Source organism: Cheilinus undulatus, linkage group 3, assembly GCF_018320785.1.
Source record: "Cheilinus undulatus linkage group 3, ASM1832078v1, whole genome shotgun sequence".
Lineage (NCBI taxonomy): Eukaryota > Metazoa > Chordata > Actinopteri > Labriformes > Labridae > Cheilinus > Cheilinus undulatus.
In genome coordinates, this window is record NC_054867.1 from 53,810,857 (window position 1) to 53,831,288 (window position 20,432).

At 39.4% G+C, this 20,432-nt stretch overlaps 1 protein-coding gene across 1 annotated transcript in view; it reads right to left on the bottom strand.

The window, feature by feature from the left end:
- chd6 (chromodomain helicase DNA binding protein 6) overlaps nt 1-7,490 on the bottom strand; it is a 124,206-nt gene extending 116,716 nt beyond the window's left edge. The window contains exon 1 of the mRNA XM_041783748.1: nt 7,394-7,490. The gene's annotated coding sequence lies outside the window, so the exon portion shown is untranslated. The remainder of the gene's footprint in view (nt 1-7,393) is intronic.
- Nucleotides 7,491-20,432: the final 12,942 nt, after the last annotated feature.

Here is a 20,432-nt window from a genome sequence, read left to right on the forward strand (position 1 = left end):
GCGCTGATGGTTCATCTCCACATCCAGACACAAAACAAAAAAAACTGCAGGAAGCTGACTAGCTTTACAGAAGTGTTGGTGCTTGAAGATGATCAGAACAGTATGATTTGGAAATCAGACCTTTAGATAGATCAGACAGAGGAGCAGATGAGCTCTATTCATGCTGCTACTTGCCGCTGTAATCTTTTATCATTCATTTTTTTAACTTTAGGCAGAACCAACGAACAGCTGAAGTCTTTTCTGTGTTCATCCTATTTACTTCAACTTTAAAATGTGTTCTAAAAACTTTAATGTGTTTTAATGTGTTCATCTTTAAATGTGTTTGAAGGACTGAAGTGTTAGGTCTATGCATTTATATTAGTATTGATATTAAATCTAATTTGTAAATATCTCCATATTGTATAAACCCCAATACTGTGCATTCCTAGTCAAACTAAGAAATAAAGTTTTATTTTCTTATGTGGGCCCTTTTTAATGGATTTCTTGCAGGTCAATTCAAAAGGGACCAAGGGCCACAGTTGGAGCACATGCCATAGTTTGGACACCCCTTATATTTTTACTGATACTCAGAGTATCGGAAAATATTCCTAACATTATTAGAAATTAATTTAACACTGTTAGAGCTTGGTCCATATTGTAGTATCACTCTGGGGTCTGATGTTTATAGAGCTAATGTAAATGAATAAATCCCATTCGTACGTTTTTAGAAACTGCGTCACTCGTATACGAATACGCCATCCTCAGAGACCCCGGATAGTCAGTTCCAGGCTCACTAGAAAATGTTCTGTAAGAGCTACGAATGCTTGGAAGACATGATTACAAAGGCACAGCGGCGAGATTTCATAGGAAAAAACAAGCTAGTGTCTACGACTTACGGTTCAAAAGCTACAAGCAATTTAGAAAGGGGTGTGCCTGCGGCACGGATCCGTGTTGCATGATTTCTACAGGCCCATTTATACTCCCTTTACGTACGAAAATGTACACCTCCTTTTCAAACGATGTTACCGTCACTGCTCACACACTTCCATGCGTCCTTTACGTTTGGCATGGATGTTAACCAATACATCCACGGGGGGGGGGGGGCAGAGTCAAAGGTTTATGACAACAACAAACTCAAAAACAGACATGGCGACTGTGGAGGAGGTATTGATAATGTAGCTTTTGCATGAAAGACAAAAACAGAGGCAGCATTTCTAACCAACTCGCACAACTTTTCCTCAGAAAGTTCTACAATAAAAATAAGTACAAGGCGACAAATAATGGCCAAACAGCAGCAAAAAAGTGACAACAAGGGGTGAATAGGGGCAAAAGAAGGCATAAAATGGCAAAAAGTAGGTGAAAAGTGGAAAAACGGGGAGGAAAAGTGGCTGAATAGGGCAGAAATTGACAGAAAAGGTTGAGAAGTTACCAAAAAAATGAGTTACAGGTGGCAAAAAATGGCCACAGCATGGCAAAAAAAAACAAGTGTAAAAATGGCAAAAAAGGGAAAAATTGCAAAAAGCAGGATAACAGAGGCAAAAAACTGGTGGCAAAAAATGGGACAGAAGCGGTAAAAATGGGCAAAAAGAGATAGCAAAAGTGGGCTTAAAGCAGTAAAAATGGATTAAAAGAAGCAAAAAACATTTTAAAAAGGTAAAAAATTGCAAATAAGGGCGATGGAAATATACAGACAAAAAAAAAAGGTCGAAAAATTAAAGCCAACTGTATGAATGTAGGGATTCAAACTGATTAATGTGACTTGCAATGGATAATTTCTGAGGTTATCGTTTCCCTTTATAAAGATGTTCTGGAGGAAAAAAAATTTCAAATTAAGACATAAAAGAGCCCCATGTGGCTCTAGAGCCACGCGTTGAGTATCACTGCATTAAGCCCTGTCCACATGGAGATGAAAACGATACATTGCCGTTTCGTTTTGAAAAAGTTTTCTGTAAAGACAGGATCGTTTCAGGAAATATCCGCGTAAGCATGAAACCACTGGAAACAACGCTGTAGTGCATATGCCTAGCCTGTACGTGGCGCTGTGTTGCTGCCACGGAAATGCACCAAAAGAGAAGAAGAAGATCACAGAAGACTGACACAAACTTTCTTCTCGTTGCCCTTCTGGTTGTTCCCCGCATTGGATTTAAGAACGTATGGTGTGTGCGTTTTGTGGTGGTGGTAAAGGAGCATCAGATTTTTCTGAGCCGAGCCCTCTGGTGTAGTTACCTCTGATTCAGCTTGTCAAGTCTGGATTTAGAAGAACGCCAGTTTCTTTAGACAAAGTAGGTCTAGTAATTTTGGAAATGATTACGTCTACCTTTTGATCAATCATCATGATAATTAGTCATCACCATCGTAGCGCGGCAGAGAAATTTCACGGCTCATATTAAAACAAAAAGATGCTTTGATAGATCAGTCTTGTTATAACGTAGATATCAGCTGAGAATCATTAATTTTCCATGGACGAATTCAGCTCCTGTCTTTTAATTTCTCATGGATTTACTCGGAAAGCACAGCGCTGCTCATGAGCGCAGCTAAAGCCTTTTCAGAATGATATTTCTATTTCCCTTTTTCTGACATTTATCTGCTTCATGGAAATAATTTAGCCTTATGGAAACTTCAGCCCGTAGACTCTCCTGTCTCCTCCATCAGCTGCCATCAGTGCTCAGATGGAGGAGACAGGACTGAAGCGTCCGTGTTAGTCTAATCACTTCCAAGAAGCAGATCAAACTGAATAAGACGAAATAGAAATATCTTTTTCCTGCTGCGCTTAAGCAGGAATTGCTGCACTCTGAGAAAATCCAGGCGAAATTAAAGGCTGTAGGAGGAAAAATTGTCAGTGGAAAATTAAACAGCCTTAGAGGATGTCTTCATTTTAACAAGACTGAACTAGCAAAGCATTTTTATGTTTATATGTGCTGCTTCTTTGCTACGATGGCGATAAGAAGGAGGATTTAGGGATGAATTACTCTCGTGTGATAAAAATGTTACACGTTATCAAAAACAGTGAACATGCAGCTACTGTCGTTTACGTAGAGGCAGAAAATCACTTTACGCCAGCGTTCTCGTGTAGACGGAGATTGTTCTCAAAACGATGCCGTCTAAACGTGGAACTATTTGGAAACCAGTGTTAACTTTGACAGCACTTTTTAATTTAGTTTTATAGTCTTTTGCAAGAAAAACCTTTTAGTTTTAGTCATAATTTAGTCATCTAAATTGTATTAGTTTTACTTTAGTCTTAGTTGACGAAACTTCCCAACATTTTAGTCGATGAAATTTACAGTAAAATTTAGTCAACTGATTGGATCTCTCCCCAACTTACCCCCCCCCCCGCCACCACGCAGCAGCAGCAGTTGTGATTGGCTCTCCCCCGTATCTCATCCCACTTTTCCACACAGCCAAAGTAGCTGTGATTGGATATATGTCTAACTTGCCCCTACTTTCTACATGACAAAATTAGTTCTGATTGGATAAAGTCTCTGTCAAACATTTTCATGTCGTTTTTATTTGTTGACTAAAATGTCAGTTAATTTTGTTTTAGTTTTTGTCCATGTGCACTTGTTTTTATTAGTTACTGTCTCGTTTTCAACAGGGGGAAAAAAGGCTATTAACGAAACTATAACGAAAATAATAAGTCAACAAAATTAACACTGTTGGAAACAAAAACGGAAAACGAAGCAGAACGTTGTCGTGTAAACACGGCCTAAACCAGCCATCCTGGACTGTATTTACATCCACGCTGATTGCATCCCTACTTTCAAGATTTTTCCACCCCACTTAGAGTGAAAGTGCAACACCTGGGCAGGTGTGTGATTAAGACTACAGTTCATAAAAAAATGTTAGAAAATCTCCACAGCAGACCCGGAATTTCATTTCTTTACTTCCTAAACTCAGAAACACCTTGATGATTTTAAATTATCTTGTTTTCCCCAAGATTATCTCTTATTTACACAAAAACCCACTAAAATCAACAAGCGATCATTTCTCCCATCCATACATCTTCCACACTTATTCTCCCATAAGGCAGTTGTTCTCAACTAGGGCTGGGCAATTAATCAAAATGTAGATTAAATCGCAACGTGACCTACTGCAATTTACAAATCGCAGAGGGTGCAACATTTCTTTGACCTGAAATGTGTTTTGAAATACCAGTTAAATACATTTTTTGAGGCAGAGGTGTTTTACTCTACACATTACGCAAACATTCAAGTCCCAATATTTTCTAAAATAATTGACAAAAGTTCCTACTTTCCTTGTTTTTGTATATTTTTGTCTTCTTCAAAGTAAGAAATCCATGAAATCATCATTCCCTTCATTATAATTCATATCAAATTGTCAATATAGGAAAAAAAAAATAATTGCAATAAGACATTTTTGTTAGATTGCTTTGAATTTTGGGGGTATTTTTGCTAAGGAATTTTTTATATAATTTTGTGGAAATTTGGGAAATTTATTCTGAATTTTTTAGGGAAATTTGACTTGAACTGGGGGGGATTTTGCTTTGAAAATTTAAAGTATCTTCTTGAAAACTTGATAAATTTATTTGTAAATGTTGGGGGATTTGATTTTAATTTCTTTGGAAATTTGTTTAGAAATTGTTTGGTATTTTAATGGAAATTTTTAGCATTTATTTGTAAATATTGGGAAATTTGATTCAAATTTTGGGGGTAATTAGCTTTGAAACCTTTAGGTAATTTCATGAAAATCTGAGAATTTTATTTGTAAATCTTTAAGAAGTTGACCTGATTTTTTGGGGGTGGGGGGTGCTTTGATTTTTTTGTGTTATTTTTTTTTTAAATTTTAGGAATTTATTTGAATTTTTTTAGGAATTTGATTTGATTTTTTGTGTAATGGGGCAGGTTTTTAATTTTATTTTCTTAGAATTTTTTAACATTTATGTGTAGATTTTGGGAGATTCTATAAATATTTCTGAGGGAAATAGCTTTGTGTGTTATAATATAGAATGGTTTATAAGATGAGGAACCTGAAGAATAATCACGTTCAATTGTAATCGCAATGATGGATGAAAAAAAATCGCAATTGGATTATTTTTCCAGATCGTTCAGCCCCTGTAGTGCCACATTATGTAATAACGCCGCATTATGTAATAACCCTAACCATAGGACTTAGTGTGGGCTCCAAGTTACACCCTACTACCTTGCCCTGACCCTAACCGCTTAGTGGCTTACAAAATGCGGCATTATTACATAATGAATTGAAATTTTTTTCATTATTACATAATGCGGCGTTATTACATAATGTAGCGCTACACCCCTATTCTAAACTGGTGGGTCAGAACCCAAAAGTGGGTCACAGACTGTTTGCAGTGGGTCATGCACTGGTTTCAGGAAAAATAAAAGGCAAAATATCTCTGATATTGAAGCCCTAGGCAGACATCTATCCATCTACTTAATTTCACTTGTTTATCCTGTTATCTTGCATGGAAGTATCTTCAAGAACGTTAGTTTTCATATGATAATTTGTAAATGTCTTGTCACCTTTCAAAAAACAGTGTTATAATGGTAAAACAAAGTGAAATAAAGTGTTTGCATGCATGTCCTCCTGAAGTGTTAGCCAGTCTTTGATCAGCCTTTTGTTGTTCCTTCCCAGGTCCAGATTTCAGCATTTTTCTTGAATTAATTTAATAAAAATCAGAAATTTGGGTCCCTACTTCACATTACAGTAGGTGGTGGGTCTGTAGCACCACATTATGTAATAACGCCCCATTATGTAATAATGTAATAAATTTTCAATTCATTATGTGATAACGCCACATTTTGTAAGCCATTAAGCGGTTAGAGTTAGGGCAAGGTAGTAGGGTATACCCTGGAGTCCACCTTAAGTCCTAGGGTTAAGGTTAGGTGTGTAGAGCCCCGAAGGGGGGTTAGGTTTAGGCATACGTCACTAAGCGCTTAGAGCTAGGGCAAGGTAGTTGGGTAGGGCATACCTTGGAGCCCACACTAAGTCCTATGGTTAGGGTTATTACTTAATGCGGCATTATTACATAATGAGGCGCTACAGGGTCCTATGGCTGGACCAGTTGAGAACCACTGCCATAAGGGGTCACGGGGGTTACACCCTGGACTGGTCGCCAGTCAACCATAGGGCTGACGCATAGAGACAAACAACCAGGCACACTCATATCTACGAGCAATTTAGAGTCATCAAGTCACCCAGCACGCATGTTTTTCATGGTAGGAGGAAGACGGACACCTAGAGAGAACCCACAGGAGAACAAGCGAACTTCACACAGAAAGGCCCTGACTGGGATTCAAACCAGGAACCTTCTTGCCAACACCCTTCTTGCTAGGGCTAACACCTTCGCCAGCATGCAGCCCTTACTGTAATCAGATACAGTCAGATCAAATTCAACCTGACTGTTTTCATGAATGGTCAGAGAGACTCGTCTGTAAATTTATGATTCATCAGACTGACATCCCTAGCTGCTATTGACTCAGCTTAAGATCCCGTTCATTCAACTACATTATAATAACAGCTAAAATATGTGTATTATAGTAGCTTAATCATAATGACAAGGCTGAATAGACTGGCAGAAGAAATAAAAACAAATATTTTTATTGGTATTATTATTAATGATAGGATCCTATGATTCTATTTTGTCGACCTGGTATCAAAACAATTAAAAATAAACCTTATAGTCACCTATAATAGACTTAATATAGGGGTGTGTTTGATTTATATCAATGTATTTACAATTGTAGAATAACATATGATTAATCAGCTGTTATAACATAATAAAAACACAGTCATACAGCCTTTTTACCTGTGTTTATACCTGTCTGTACATTTGATTTACATGTATTTTAATGTTTACATTTAATTTTAAGGGTTTTAAATGTTTATATCACCACATTTAAGGCTTTTCTCCATTAAGCCCAATAACACTGACTGCTGTCCTTTACCCCCAGCCTCCCAGCCTCTACCTGCTGCCCACCAGCCTCACACCTGGCCGGGTCATGACTCATTACATACCTGGCTGCTATAGCTACCAGTTTCCACAGACTAGCTAACAGGCTAGCAGCTAGCATACACCTCTGTGGGCTTCTCAGTGCTAGCAGACGCAGAGGCTAGCTCACTGCTAGCTTGAATGTTGCAAGGATTGCCACAAGTTGTGAGAGCTAGCTGAGAGGAAAAGGGAGAAGTTTGAGGAGAGAGAGGAAAGGCTGAAAAGCGAGCAGACAGACACCGGCAGACGGAAGAGACACTGTGTCCTTTTTCATGTTAGCACCGATGCTATCGCGCTAGCCTGCCGTGCTAGCTGTGTAATGTCACTGCATCGCTGTAGTAAATACATTATAAGAGCCCTCTCTCTCTCCTTACACGTGTGGAAGCCGCTAAAACTCCTCCAGGAGACACGGCACCCCGCTAAAACACTCCCCCGAACACGGCTCACCTTCTCCGGACACCGACACCCGCTCTCACCGCCGACACATCCCCCCGTCAGCCCGAAAAACACCGCTGCTTTTTATTTCCAAGGACACAAAATCGCCATGACAGTTTAGAAAAATGCATAAAAAATTAGCAGGCAGGAGAGGGAGGGGAGAGAGGAGAGAGGGATGGGGAGGTGAGGAAGAGGAGGGAGGGATGGGCTGTTCGTGGACGATCCAGCTAAAAGAACCGAAACTTATCAGAGAGTCAGATTCTCTAAATTCCTTCATAGTTGATCAGAACTCAACAGTGTGACTTTTTTAAGTAATAATCCCCTTTATTTTATCAATAGTGTACACTTATTTTCAGCCATAATGTCATAGCCATCCAAGGGAGACTTTCAGGGAGAACTACACTACCCACAATGCTAGAGTCTCACAGTGACTCTTCTTATTGGTGGAGCCTGTTTTCAGGCTCGCCCACAGATTTGTCCCCTGGACCCCAGTTGTGATTTATTGATGATGTTTGTGTATGTTTTATCAGTAGCATTGGTGCTAATATTCTGGCTAACACGTGCCTCATTTTGGAGCTAAAATGCATGTCAAGCTATTATTGGGTATTAATGTTAGAATTATTTATTTGTGGTATTTTTAACCACTTTTTCTCATTTTTTTGCCACCATAAAATGGATAATGATAAGTGGCCCAATTTTGCCACTTTCAATAATTTTCTCCTATATTTTAACCCATTTTCATCTTTTTTCTACACATTTTTGCCACTTTCAACAACTTTTTGCCACTTTGTGACACTTTCCCACCTTGCCACAATGTTTGTTACTTTAAATACATTTTGCCACTTTTTTACTGCATTTAATTTGAGTTAAAAGCAGAATAATTCTGAAAGATTTGTCACATTTTTAACACAACAAATCATATTGAAACTGCATTACATGACAAATAATTAAAATGTAACATATATTTGTATAATTCACTCCATCCTTATTAGACAAACAAAAGTTCACATCAGGAGCTCTGTCTCCTTAGTGCTTGATCTGCTAAATAATTTCCTAATGACCATTTAAAAATAGGTAAATCATGATAAATAAGTGCCTTTGGCCCAGGCAGAAAAAAATCTGTCTGTTTATAAAATGTTTTTTTTTTTTAAATACTAGTGATGTAACATTCTTTTTTTCAGCAGGCCACACATAAATGGGAAGAAGAATGTTACAGCCCCAGTTTTCTGATTGCATTTTTGTTTTTTTGCTTTTTCAAATGAAGTGAAAAAGGTTTTTGTTTTGGTTTAAAGTTTGTGTGTTCTCATTGAAAAAGGAGGACCAAAGATTACAACACTGGTGATGTAACATTCTTTTTCCCATTATGTGTGACCAAGTCCAGGTTTTGTGAGAAAAAAAGAATGTTACATTATCAGTGTTTTGCTCTTTGATCTTTTTGACACAAAACAATAAAATGAAAAAAAAAACATGGAAATTGAAAACAAACAAACAAAAAAAAAAACAGAAAATGAAAAATTTGGGGGGTTTTGTTTTTCTCATTTGCCAAGAGCGTTTTTTTGTTTGTTTAATTGTTTTGTTTCATTTTGTTTTGTTTTATTTTCCTTTCTAAAGGTAATTGGGGAAATAGCTTGCAGTTTTTGAATTTTAAATGAGACATCCAAAAAGCAAGGCACAAGCTGCTTTTCAAAACTCGAAAACAAAACATGGGGGAATATGGCCTTTGGCTCAGCAGTTCATATTAAAGTGGAAATCAAAAATAAAAAAAAAAATGAACCCTTAGGCTATTAATTTTCTATTTCTCTTTTCTTTTTTTAATAAATGGAAAACCTTTTGTTCTTCATCTTGTTTGTGTGTTTTGATTTTTAAAAAACAAGGAAGACTTAGGAATACTGGTGATGTAACATTCTTTTTTATATCACAAGCAGCAGGTCACACAAGTAGGAAAAAAATGTTATATCATCAGAAATGTAAAAGTTTGCTTTGTTTGTTTGTTTGTTTGTTTCCATTTTACCATTTTTAATATGAAGTGTCTGAAAGATCAAATGGCAGTTTATTTTTCTGTTTTATTACCTGTTTTTACACGGTAATTGGGAAATGGCTTTTTTGTTTGTTTGTTTGTTTGTTGAGTATTTCTCATTTCAAATTAATAATCCTATGGCCAAAAAATACAACAGAATCCAACCGAACTGTACCGGCTCCATCTGTGGAATCGCAGCTTTATTTTAGAGACCATTTGAGACACAACACCATCTCCCCCTTGCAGGAGCTGGTACAAAAGGCCGGATCGTTTACGAATCGCCCATCTCGAACACACACACCTCCTCCCTGCACACAAAGACGATCTGCATCCAGAAGTTAAGGCTGTTTTTTCCTAAAATGGCCTCTGCAGCAGCCAAACGCGTTCTTTGCTCGTTATTCCGCTCCGGTTTAACGGCAGCAGCAGCGGCGGTGTGTCCTCTGCAGCCAGCCTAACATTAGCGGCAGCTCTCCTGTCATTGGCTGCAGCCTGGCGCAGCTGGCCTCGTGCATGTTTCCATTGGCCCTGCAGCTGTCAAACAAGCAGCCCGAGCGAGTCTGTCCCGGGTTAGTGTGAGAGCCACCGCGGCAGCCCCAGGCAGCACCATTGTGTATTGTGTGCGGGTTTTTCCCTTCCTCCTGCCTGCTGATCGCACTGATGTGAGGCTCCAGCTCTCCGCCTGCTCCTCTAAGGTGGAGGGGGGTGTTGGGGTTAGTGGTCTTACCGCAGACTTGCAGGAAGATCCTCTTCTTCGCACCGCCCGGCTTCTCCTGCTCTCATTGAAGCAGAAAAAAACACCAAAACAGCGGCTTTACATTTCGCCTCCAGTCGCTGCATCCACCAATCATGGCTCTTTTACCTCCTCCATCATTGCCGGCTCTGCGGGGCGGAAGAACACACAGGACACAGTCCACGTCTTGTGCAGATCAGGTTGTTTCCCGGATGTTCAGCCTGTTTGCAGGACTTCAGATCAGCTGTTAGTGGGCTGCAACGTGTTCGTTTCATCCGGATTAAACGGACCCTGGTTTTTGAGTTTAGTTGGGCTGGTTGGGGGAAGTTTGGAGGCTCACAGCTGCTACGGTGGCCCTGACTGTCAACTGCAAAACATTTCTGCAAATTCAGAACTATTAAAGAAACCCAAATACCACTTTTCAGCTCAAACCTATTAGCATTTAGAACTGCTGGTGATAAAACGGATCCAGATGCCAATATGTACCACAAATTGTGTTAATCCTACCTGTTGTGTTTGTAGTGACTGCCCTCTACAGGTCGAACCCTGGTTACTGCAACTGAATTTTTCTATTGGCTGAATGTCATTAATGCAGATGCCCTATTGTTTCTCACTGAGGGTGACGGTACCAACTCCACCACTCCAACAAAAAACATTTTAGGAAATTCCACGGTAGATGCTTCTCTGCTGAAACTCTAGGGTTCAATTACTTTCATGCATGCAAAAACATTTTGTTACAATACACACAAATGAAACAAAATATTTTACGCAAATGCAAATCATTGAAAAAAAAAATCTTTTTTGCATATCTCTTTTTAATTAATAAACTGTTTTGTAATTCAAGTTTTTGTGTTCCATTACATTTTTGCCTTTCTCTAAATGTTTTTCAGTCCATTTCCAGTGTTTAAATATGATACCAAAGGGCAGGTCTGCCCACATATTTGTCTGCCCCCTGATAAACCCAGAGAATGGACCCTGATAAACCCAGAGAACAGGCCTCTTATAAACCCAGAGAACAGGCCCCTGATAAACCCAGAGAATGGACCCTGATAAACCCAGAGAAAAGGCCCCTGATAAGCCCAGAGAATGGACCCTCCCTAGTTGTGATCTATTGATTGTATAAGTGTATGTGAATTGTGATGTTGGATTAGTGTTGTTGGTGTTAGCATTCTGGCAACAGTTTGTCCTGCTGCTGCTTTTTTCGATGACGTCATCTTCAAAGGAAGGGAGAGAAATGTTTTATAAGCTTTGATATCATCATCTTCAACAGCAGAGAATGGAATGTTTTGTAAGATTTGGTGACATCATCTTCGATGGGAGATAATTGAATGTTTTATACACTTTGATGACATCATCTTCAAAGGCAGATAAAGGAACGTTTTATAAGATTTGATGACATCATCTACAAAGGAAGAGAGTGGAATGTTTTATAAGCTTTAATGATATCATCTTCAAAGGCAGATAATGGAATGTTTTGTCAGCTTTGGTGACATCATCTTCAAAGGCAGATGAAGGAACGTTTTATAAGCTTTGATGACATCATCTTCAAAGGCAGAGAATGGAATGTTTTGTAAGCTTTGGTCAAATTATCTTCAAAGGCAGATAAAGGAACATTTCATAAGATTTGATGACATCATCTTCAAAGGCAGAGAATGGAATGTTTTGTAAGCTTTGGTCAAATTATCTTCAAAGGCAGATAAAGGAACATTTCATAAGATTTGATGACATCATCTTCAATGGCTGAGAAAGGAATGTTCATGAAGCTTGAAATGTTGGGGGCTTCTCCTCTACAATTTGTGAATTACTAGGCCATAGATGGCAATTTTTTTTGAGGAAAAAAGATGGTGGAAGTTGGCATGGACTTGTTCCAACTTGCTAACAAAGGCCAGACCACATGAAGAAAACGTTGTTGGTGTAAATCTGTTCTAATAATCAGAGTGAGTTGGAGTATGCTGAATTATTTCCAACTTGGATGCCAGTTTTGCACAATTAGGAGTGTAGGTGATGTGACCTCTTTTGTGCATTGAATAAGTCCATATTTGGATCTGTTTTAAATGTTTTGCAGTTACACCCCTTTTTTGTCATGTTCGTGAAACTTTTCTCTTATAGAGAGCTCTGACCACACTTTTAAGCACTTTAAAAAACGTGTCAGATATAGCGGAGTAACACTTATGAAGTTAAAAATGTCCACATTGAAACTCTATGCATCCTCGTTTCCTCAGAAATGAAGGACGGGAAATGAAGGCTGAGGAATGAAGGCTGGTATTTAGTGTGCAGGATAAATCAGGGAGCGGAGAGGAGACACGGTGCAGCAAACGTTGGAGGCAGACAAGCATCCATGCATACATAACGAGCGAGCAGCCATTGTGGATGTTTACCTGCGTCTCTCTCTAAATGATGTCTCTGCAGGGCGAGGAGGGACCAGAGACAAGCTGCTTCATGCATGTAAAAACTCAGAGTCTGTTTCAGCTGAACGTGGACGTGAATATAAACCACCCAGCATGTCTGTGTGCTGCAGCCTCATCCTGAAAAACATCCCTCTGTCTGTGTGAATCAACCTCTGCAGAACATCATTTATTAAAGCGCCGAGATGGAGACCAGCAGACATGATGTCGGTTAAACTCTGTCCTGGTTAAACACAGATTTAAGAGTTCTTAACTTCCACTCAGCTGTGACTTTACTGCTGCACATCCTGGTCCTTTTTTTAAAATATTATTTATGTTTATCCACCAGAGTTTTGGAGGGAAAAAGCCAGCGGGATTTTATGAAACTTAGCAGAAAAGTGCAGAAATGGGGGGAGGGGGGTCTTTTTGAGGGAGCCTGGGTAAGTAAGGGGGCCAAAGTCTGTTGCTACAATCCGCATCCTTGGCACAAAGTTGAGCATGAGCGTGATGCACATTGTCCTCCATCTGCATCCGTTATCCATTTATCCAACCTTTCTTTAACCCTTAGAGCTGAGGCCTTTTCTTTTTGGATGGGTTTGTTTGTTAGTTTGTTAGCAAGATAACTCAAAAAGTTATGGACTGATTTTGATGAAATTTTCAGGAAATGTCAGAAATGGCATAAGGAAGAACTGATTAGATTTTGGAGTGATCCAGATCTGGATCCAGGAATTTTTTTTAAAGGATTCTGTACTATTGTGAGATAGGGCTAATGGCGGAGGTCTGCACTGTTCCCACTTTACACTAGGAGATGGTGGACATGAGTAACCTCAATCCCAGCAGCCTTTGTGGGTGTGTTTCTATTCATAGGTTTGGAGTTTATAGAGTTTGAAAGATGCACACCCGGTTGAGGAGACAAGTCGGAGCATAACAGAGAGAAAGACAGCGAATTGTAGCGAGAATACTCACAATGCTGGGAGGAATAGAGGAATATTCACCCTCTACCATGACTTCCAGTCGTCCAGTGAGACCATGGGTGCATCTGTTGGCACCCAAAGCAAATGCTTTGCCTCACTGTGTTTCCACCCTACTGGGGAGGGAGTAATCGGCGAATGCCACGATGGTAGGAACACTAAAAAACTACAAATTTCTACTGCTTTGATTGTGTTATGGCATAACCCCTCCTTCCCGATTCGTTGAAAAGACAGAAGTCGAGGCGAAAGCTAAACGTAGAGTTGTTATCATGGCAGAAGCAGCGAAAAACCCAAAGAAAAGTTTTATCAGAGGAGACAAAAAAAAAAAGAAAGTGGGAGAGTAACAAGATAAATGCCCGGACAAGAATAAACATTGGCCCGGCGTTCACTCGCTGGCGTGAGCTGAAAGACGAGGAAGGATGTCCGACCGATGCTGATTTGGCCCTGTTATTGTTGGACTTGTAAGTATATGTTGATTGCTTACCATCTATATACAGTACTCTTGAGTTTGTTATGTGTCTTTTCGTATCACAAAGGGCCATCTCGTCATCAGTTTATTCACTGTCTCGCTGAAACAGGATGGGGGACTTCACGGTAATAAAACCAAGTTAAACGTAGTGATTTTCAACATCGTCATTTAGCCAAAAATTAATACATTACCTCTTCACTATCCATCCCGCAAACAGCCGCTAAAGACAGAAGAGTAGTTTTGAAAGTAAGTCCCATCTTCTTTCATTCGCTTCCAAAACAAATGCACGCGACCAGGAGATCAGGATCTTTACGGCAGTACACGCTGGTGCTCATGGGTAATTGAGTGTTCCTTCTGGTAAAGCACTACCGCTTTTGTCCACCGGCGCCGCAAAACTAAAAAAAAGTGAAAGTTACATAGTGCTGCTTTAACACTGAAACCATTTATTGGTCAATAATAATCTCTGTAGACTTTTTCTACCCACTCAGAGTGTTGGGGACCAAAAATATACAGACAAAACCATGCATTAATCATGTTAGGCTTTTATTCTAAAGTCATTGCTTCAAATTCACAGGTTTTCCTGTTTGTCACCAAATGCCAGACATTTTGCCATATTTGACATGAGGGGAAATTGAAGGATTTTTTTTTTCCTGGTTTCCTATAGGTGCACCATCACAACAACTTATTAAAGTTTAAAATCTGAAAAAGAAAAAAATGATGCATGAAAATCAAAGTTGTTGCTCAGCATTAGCATATTCAAGGCTTTGATAATCTACATTCAAGGAAATCCAAATTGCATGTAGCATATAGAAAGTATTTCATTTCTTTGTTTTTAACAATACAAACATCAGGGTTTTTGCACTTTAACTGGCATTTCAAGGGTTAAATTCACAAAAACGTATTAACATTTGATATTTCTGATCTTAAATTGACCAAAAGAAACTAAAGAGTTGATCTGGAGACTTTGTTGTTAATTCTTCAACATTTTAGGAGCATAAATTCTGAGTAAACCTGCTGGACTTGCAGCATTAGAGCGAGTTTGATCCAGATTAGCAGGTCCCGTAGGATGGTGGATGACCAATCAGGGATTTCTAAATAAAGAGAGAGACAGGTGTTTATCAGGGCAACAAAAGGCTAGAAAAGTAAGTGGTACTAATGAAAAACAGCATTCTGACACTTATGAGGTTATTGTCAACAGGTCAGTATCATGACTGGGTATAAAAGGAGCATTTTAGAGAGGCAGAGTCTCTCTGACATAAAGATGGGCAGAGGTTCACCAATCTGTAAAAACTGCATCTAAAAACTGGAACAATTTCAGAAAAATGTTCCTCAACGTAAAATTATGAAGATGTGGGCCGTTTTCGAACTCGCCTACAATACTAGCAGTGCGTACTGATTTGCCCAAAATGCAGTATGCAGTATGCGAACAAATGCAAAAGTTGCAGTATGCCAAAAATACCTGGATGACGTACTGATTTGGGAAAATTTCACAGTATGCATCGGACCAGTCTGCTTCGCCCACTGTTACCCACAATGCAAAGCACAGGGTCAGAGTTCATAATGGCGGAGAGTAGCGAAACTTTCACTGGAGCGGCTGATGGTTACAAAAAGTGCCATTACCTTTTACCTTTACCTTTTTAACATGTACAAGAGCGAAATAAGTTGTAATAAGGTCACTGTTGTTTTTGTTTTGCCGTTACGGCTCATAACGGCCAGAAAGTTGCTGTCAAGTGTGTCCTTTCACTGCACTATACATGCTGAGCTAAAAACAACAGCAATAAAAATCCAAAAAATCAAATAAAAACATTTCCCAGATTTTTTCTGTACGTAAATGGATGGAAAACACTGTAGCGTCATTTGCAATTGACCAGGGTATGGCTGCTTCTGTATACCGGAAACCAGCTAAACTGGGCCAAGCGTACTACACAATAATGTCTGACTGGCATTCATACTGCATACTACTGTTGAACACAGTACGCAGTGGGCAATACATACTGCATACTGCGTTGGCAGGAGAATGCAGTAGGCCAATTCGAAAACAGCCATTGAATATCCCATCATCTACAGTCCATGATGTCATAAAAAGATTCAGAGAATCTGGAGAAATCTCTTTGAGCAAGGGACAAGGCTGTAGGGGCCCTCAGGGGCCACTGCATTAATAACAGGCATGATTCTGTACTACAACAGGTTTTCATTAGGGATATTTCTGTATTTTTCTCTATTCAGCTTCTCCTCAACCCTGAACAGTTTTTCAGTCACTGCTGCTAAAAAGCAACCCCACAGCATGATGCTGCCACCACCGTGCTTCACTGTTGGGATGGTATTGGACATGTGATGAGTAGTGCCTGGATACCTCTAGAAAAATGTGAAGAACTGAGACAAAGCAGTTCAATCTTGGTTTCACTGGAACTGAGAATCTTGCCTCTCACAGTCTGAGAGTCTTTCAGGACCTTTTTTTGCAAACTCCAAGTGGTCTTTCATGTGTAAAATCACAGCATGGGCTCAGGAACACTTCCAGAAATAGTCTGTCAACACTTACACAAATGACAGTTAAAGCTGGATCATGGAGACAAGAAGCCATATGTGAACAGGATCCAGAAACACCGCCGTCTTCTCTGGACCAAAGCTCATTTAACATGGACTAAGGAAACGTGGAAAACTGTTCTGTGGTCACATGAAAACCACTGACCCTGTGTCCTGTGGACCAAAGAGGATCCAGCGTGCTCTCCTGGCTCAGTTCTAAAGCCTGCATCTCTGATGGTATGGGGTTGCTTTAGTGTCTATGGCGTGGCCAGCTCTAACATCTGGAAAGGAACTATCAATGCTGAAAAGTAGAGAGAGGTTTTAGAGCAACATATGCCCCCATTCAGACAACGCCTCTGTCAGGGAAGGCCTTGACTATTTCAGCAAGATGATGCTAAACCACATACCGCATCCATCACAACAGCATGGCTTCACAGGAGAAGAGTCCAGGTCCTGAACTGGTCTGCCTGCAGTCCAGACCTTCACCAACAGAAAACATTTGGAGCACCAGAAAAGGAAAAAATCCAGCAAAGAAGACCCAGGACTGTTGAACAGCTAGAATCCTACATCAGACAAGAATGAGACAAAATTCCTCCTCACTCCCCAGACGTTCACAGGCTGTTGTTAAAGAAGAGGGGATGCTACACAGTGGTAAACATGGCCCTGTCCCTACTTTTTTGAGATGTGTTGCTGCCATCAAATTCAAAACGAGCTATTATTTTTTATGACATGGTAAAATGTCTCCTTTCAACATCTGATATGTCATTTATGTTCTATTGTGACAGAGAAACATACAGAAGATGTGAATATTCTCAGACATCAAAATTACAAAGGTAAACACAAAAACTTGAATGATGCGTCTTATTTTATTGGATTACATTTAAAATGAAAAAAAAATGTTTACTAATAGATTAAATCAGAACAATGCAGAACTACAAATTAAAGTGGAAAAATTAGAGGATGACACATTTATGTTTGAGGAAAGTTTCATTTTCTCTGTGTAGTTCCTCTTTGTCGCCTCCATACTCCTGTGTTCTGTATCATTCTGTTTCCCATAATGCATCTGGAGAATCAAAGGGGCTTGTGGGAGGAGTTAAAAAGGAGAGGAATTAAGGACCAACAAAGAAAGAAGAGGATAAAAAGTCTTCTAATAATTCCTCATGTGTCCACTAGGTGCCCTCATTGCCTCCATCTTTACCTTTATAAGTACCTGTTTCCACTTTTAATCATCTTCAGTCTTTTAGCCATGCAGTTAGCCCCGCCCACCTGCTCACCTGTCTCCACTTCTCCTGTCAGACTTACTCCACAAAACCCCCACAGATCCTTTAAAGCAGGGGTTCTCGAAGTTTTGATAGCTGAGGGCCAATTTAGGAACCCAACATTGGACTGAGGGCCGCTGAAGGATAAAAAATGGAAAAAAAAACAGAAAAGAAGAAATCCCAGTTTGCATCTCTACAGTTTACATTTATTGGTCTGCATCCAGTAATGTGCAATAAACACATTTTAATTAATAAATGAGGCTAAACCTGGCAAAACTTGAGAAAACCTTGAGAAACATTATAATGCACACAAAATCTCGGGGGTTTTCTGCCCTCTACAGTCAAATTTGGGATATAACAGTCCTGTGTGCCATCCATTTAAGAATATATGTAAAAACTTATTTAGAACAAACAGTCAGTCTCAGTGTGCCTTGCTTCCTGGTTTAACAATTGCAGACTGCCAGAAATGTTTCTGTGGGCTGCCATTGGCTCGCGGGCCGCACTTTGAGAGCCTATGCTTTAAAGTCTGTAAAACATCCCAACCTCTGTCTTTGATATTGTCATCCTTTATAGCTGGCAAATATTCAGCCCTTGCCTTATAAGAGATGTCCAATAAATATCACAAAAACATTCCATACTCTCTTTGATGATGTCATCCTTTAAAGTTTATAAACATCCCATCCCTGTCTTTCATATCTTCACTCTTTAAAGCTTATAAAACATTCCATCCTTGGCTTTGAAGATGATGTGACCTTTTAAACTTTGTTAACCATCACATCCTTCATCTTTGAAAATTTCACCCTTTCAAGATGAGAAAACATTCCATCCTTGCCTTTGTAGATGGTGTCATCCTTTAAAACCCATCAAACATTCTTCACTTGATTATAAAGATGATGTAATTAATTTTAGTGTAGAAAACATTCCATCCTCTGTGTTTATCATGCCACCATTTTAAGCTTAAAAAATATTCCTGCCTTGCCTTTGAAAATTATGTAAGCCATTTAAAGCTTAGAGAACATGCCATCCTTGCATATTAATATGATGTCATCCTTTAAAGTTTGTAAAACATCCCATCCTCTGTGATATTGTAACTCTTTCAGGTTGATAAAACGTTCCATCCCTGTATTTAAAGATGATGTAATCCATTTTAGTGTGTTAAACATTACATCCTTGCCTGTAAAGATGATCTAATTCTTTAAATTTTGTAAAACATTCCACCATCTTTCTTTGAAATTGTCACCTTTTAAAGCATAGAAGAAACCTACCAGAGCTTATAAAACATTCCATCCTCTGCTTTTGATTTCTCACTGAATAGCCAACTGTTCGTTTACTCCACAATACATGTCAGTGTGATGATGGTTGGATAAGATTTGGAGGTGAAAGGTCAATGGAAATGTTTGTTTTTTCCTCCTGGTTTGTTCTTGTTTTAAACATTTCTACCACAGAGAATGTTCCAGCCTTTCTCTTTTGACCCACCACTGTGCTTACACTGTGCAGTGATGGGAAACTTAAAGGAAGGTAACCAGCTGGTGGTTGTTTTCACAGTTCGTCTGTTTCTGTCTGAATTTTTGTCCGTTCCTTGCATGCGTGGCAAACATTTGTCTCTGCTTTTCTTTGCATTTACCTGCAACTGTTCTGAAACTTTAAAAAATCACATAATTGCATAAGAGTCTATCCAAAAGAACCAAAGCCAGTAGGTATTTCTCAGGCTTTAATGTTCCAATCACAGCTCTACATCAGGAGTTAATCTTCACTAACCTCAGCAGGTCTGTTTGAATGAACTGAGGCAGTTTCATAATGAGCAGTGCTGCACGCTGAGCTCATCCAGCAGGAAGAGTTAAAATGTTCTGCATCTGTTCCTGCACCCCTGCAATCCCCGCTGATCCCGCCTGCTTTTCCTCCCCCCGTCTCCCCCCTCCTCTACCTCCTTCCTTCCTCCCCTCTCTTGGCCCCGAGCCCAGAGAGAGCTGGAAGAAGGAGCAGATATTTTTGGTCTTCTCTCCTTCCCCCCAACCCAGAAAAGAAGCGCTCAGATCTTTGTGTTTCTGAGTTTTTGTTGCATACATGCAGGGAGATGATTCACTGCAGCGTCCACCTAAAACTGGAGGAAAATATTAAAAATAGACTTTTATACATCTTTATGTGTGCCGCTCAGCTCAGCCGCCCATCATTGACCAATATTCTGATGTCTGGCGGTCAAAGCTCGCCCACCTCCACGTGCTCTGCTTCCCCTAAAAACATCTGCGTGGTCTATTTCTGTGTTCAGCTGAAAGTAAAACATCTCAGTGTTCTAGAAAGCAGAGAGAGCTGCAGATGTTCTCAAGCCTGTCATTCAAAGGTCATGAAACCATCAGGATACAGAGATTAACGAAAGATAGTCGAAGAAATCAGGATAGATTTATTACACAGATTAAATTAAGATCAAATACAGCTAAAATACAGCAAACACACTGAAAAAAAACAAACACAAACAATCAAACTATTCGTGAATATAACATTTCTTACAGTGAGGTTTAACAATGATTCTAAGGATTATTGATTTTTGGACTTTCTTCACGTCCCCCATAATTCTCAGATTAATCTGGACTTTCTTCATTACTATCAGAAATCTCAGATAAATCTACAATTTCTTCATGTCTCTAATAAATCTCAGATTAATCTGGACTTTCTTCATTACTATCAGAAATCTCAGATTAAT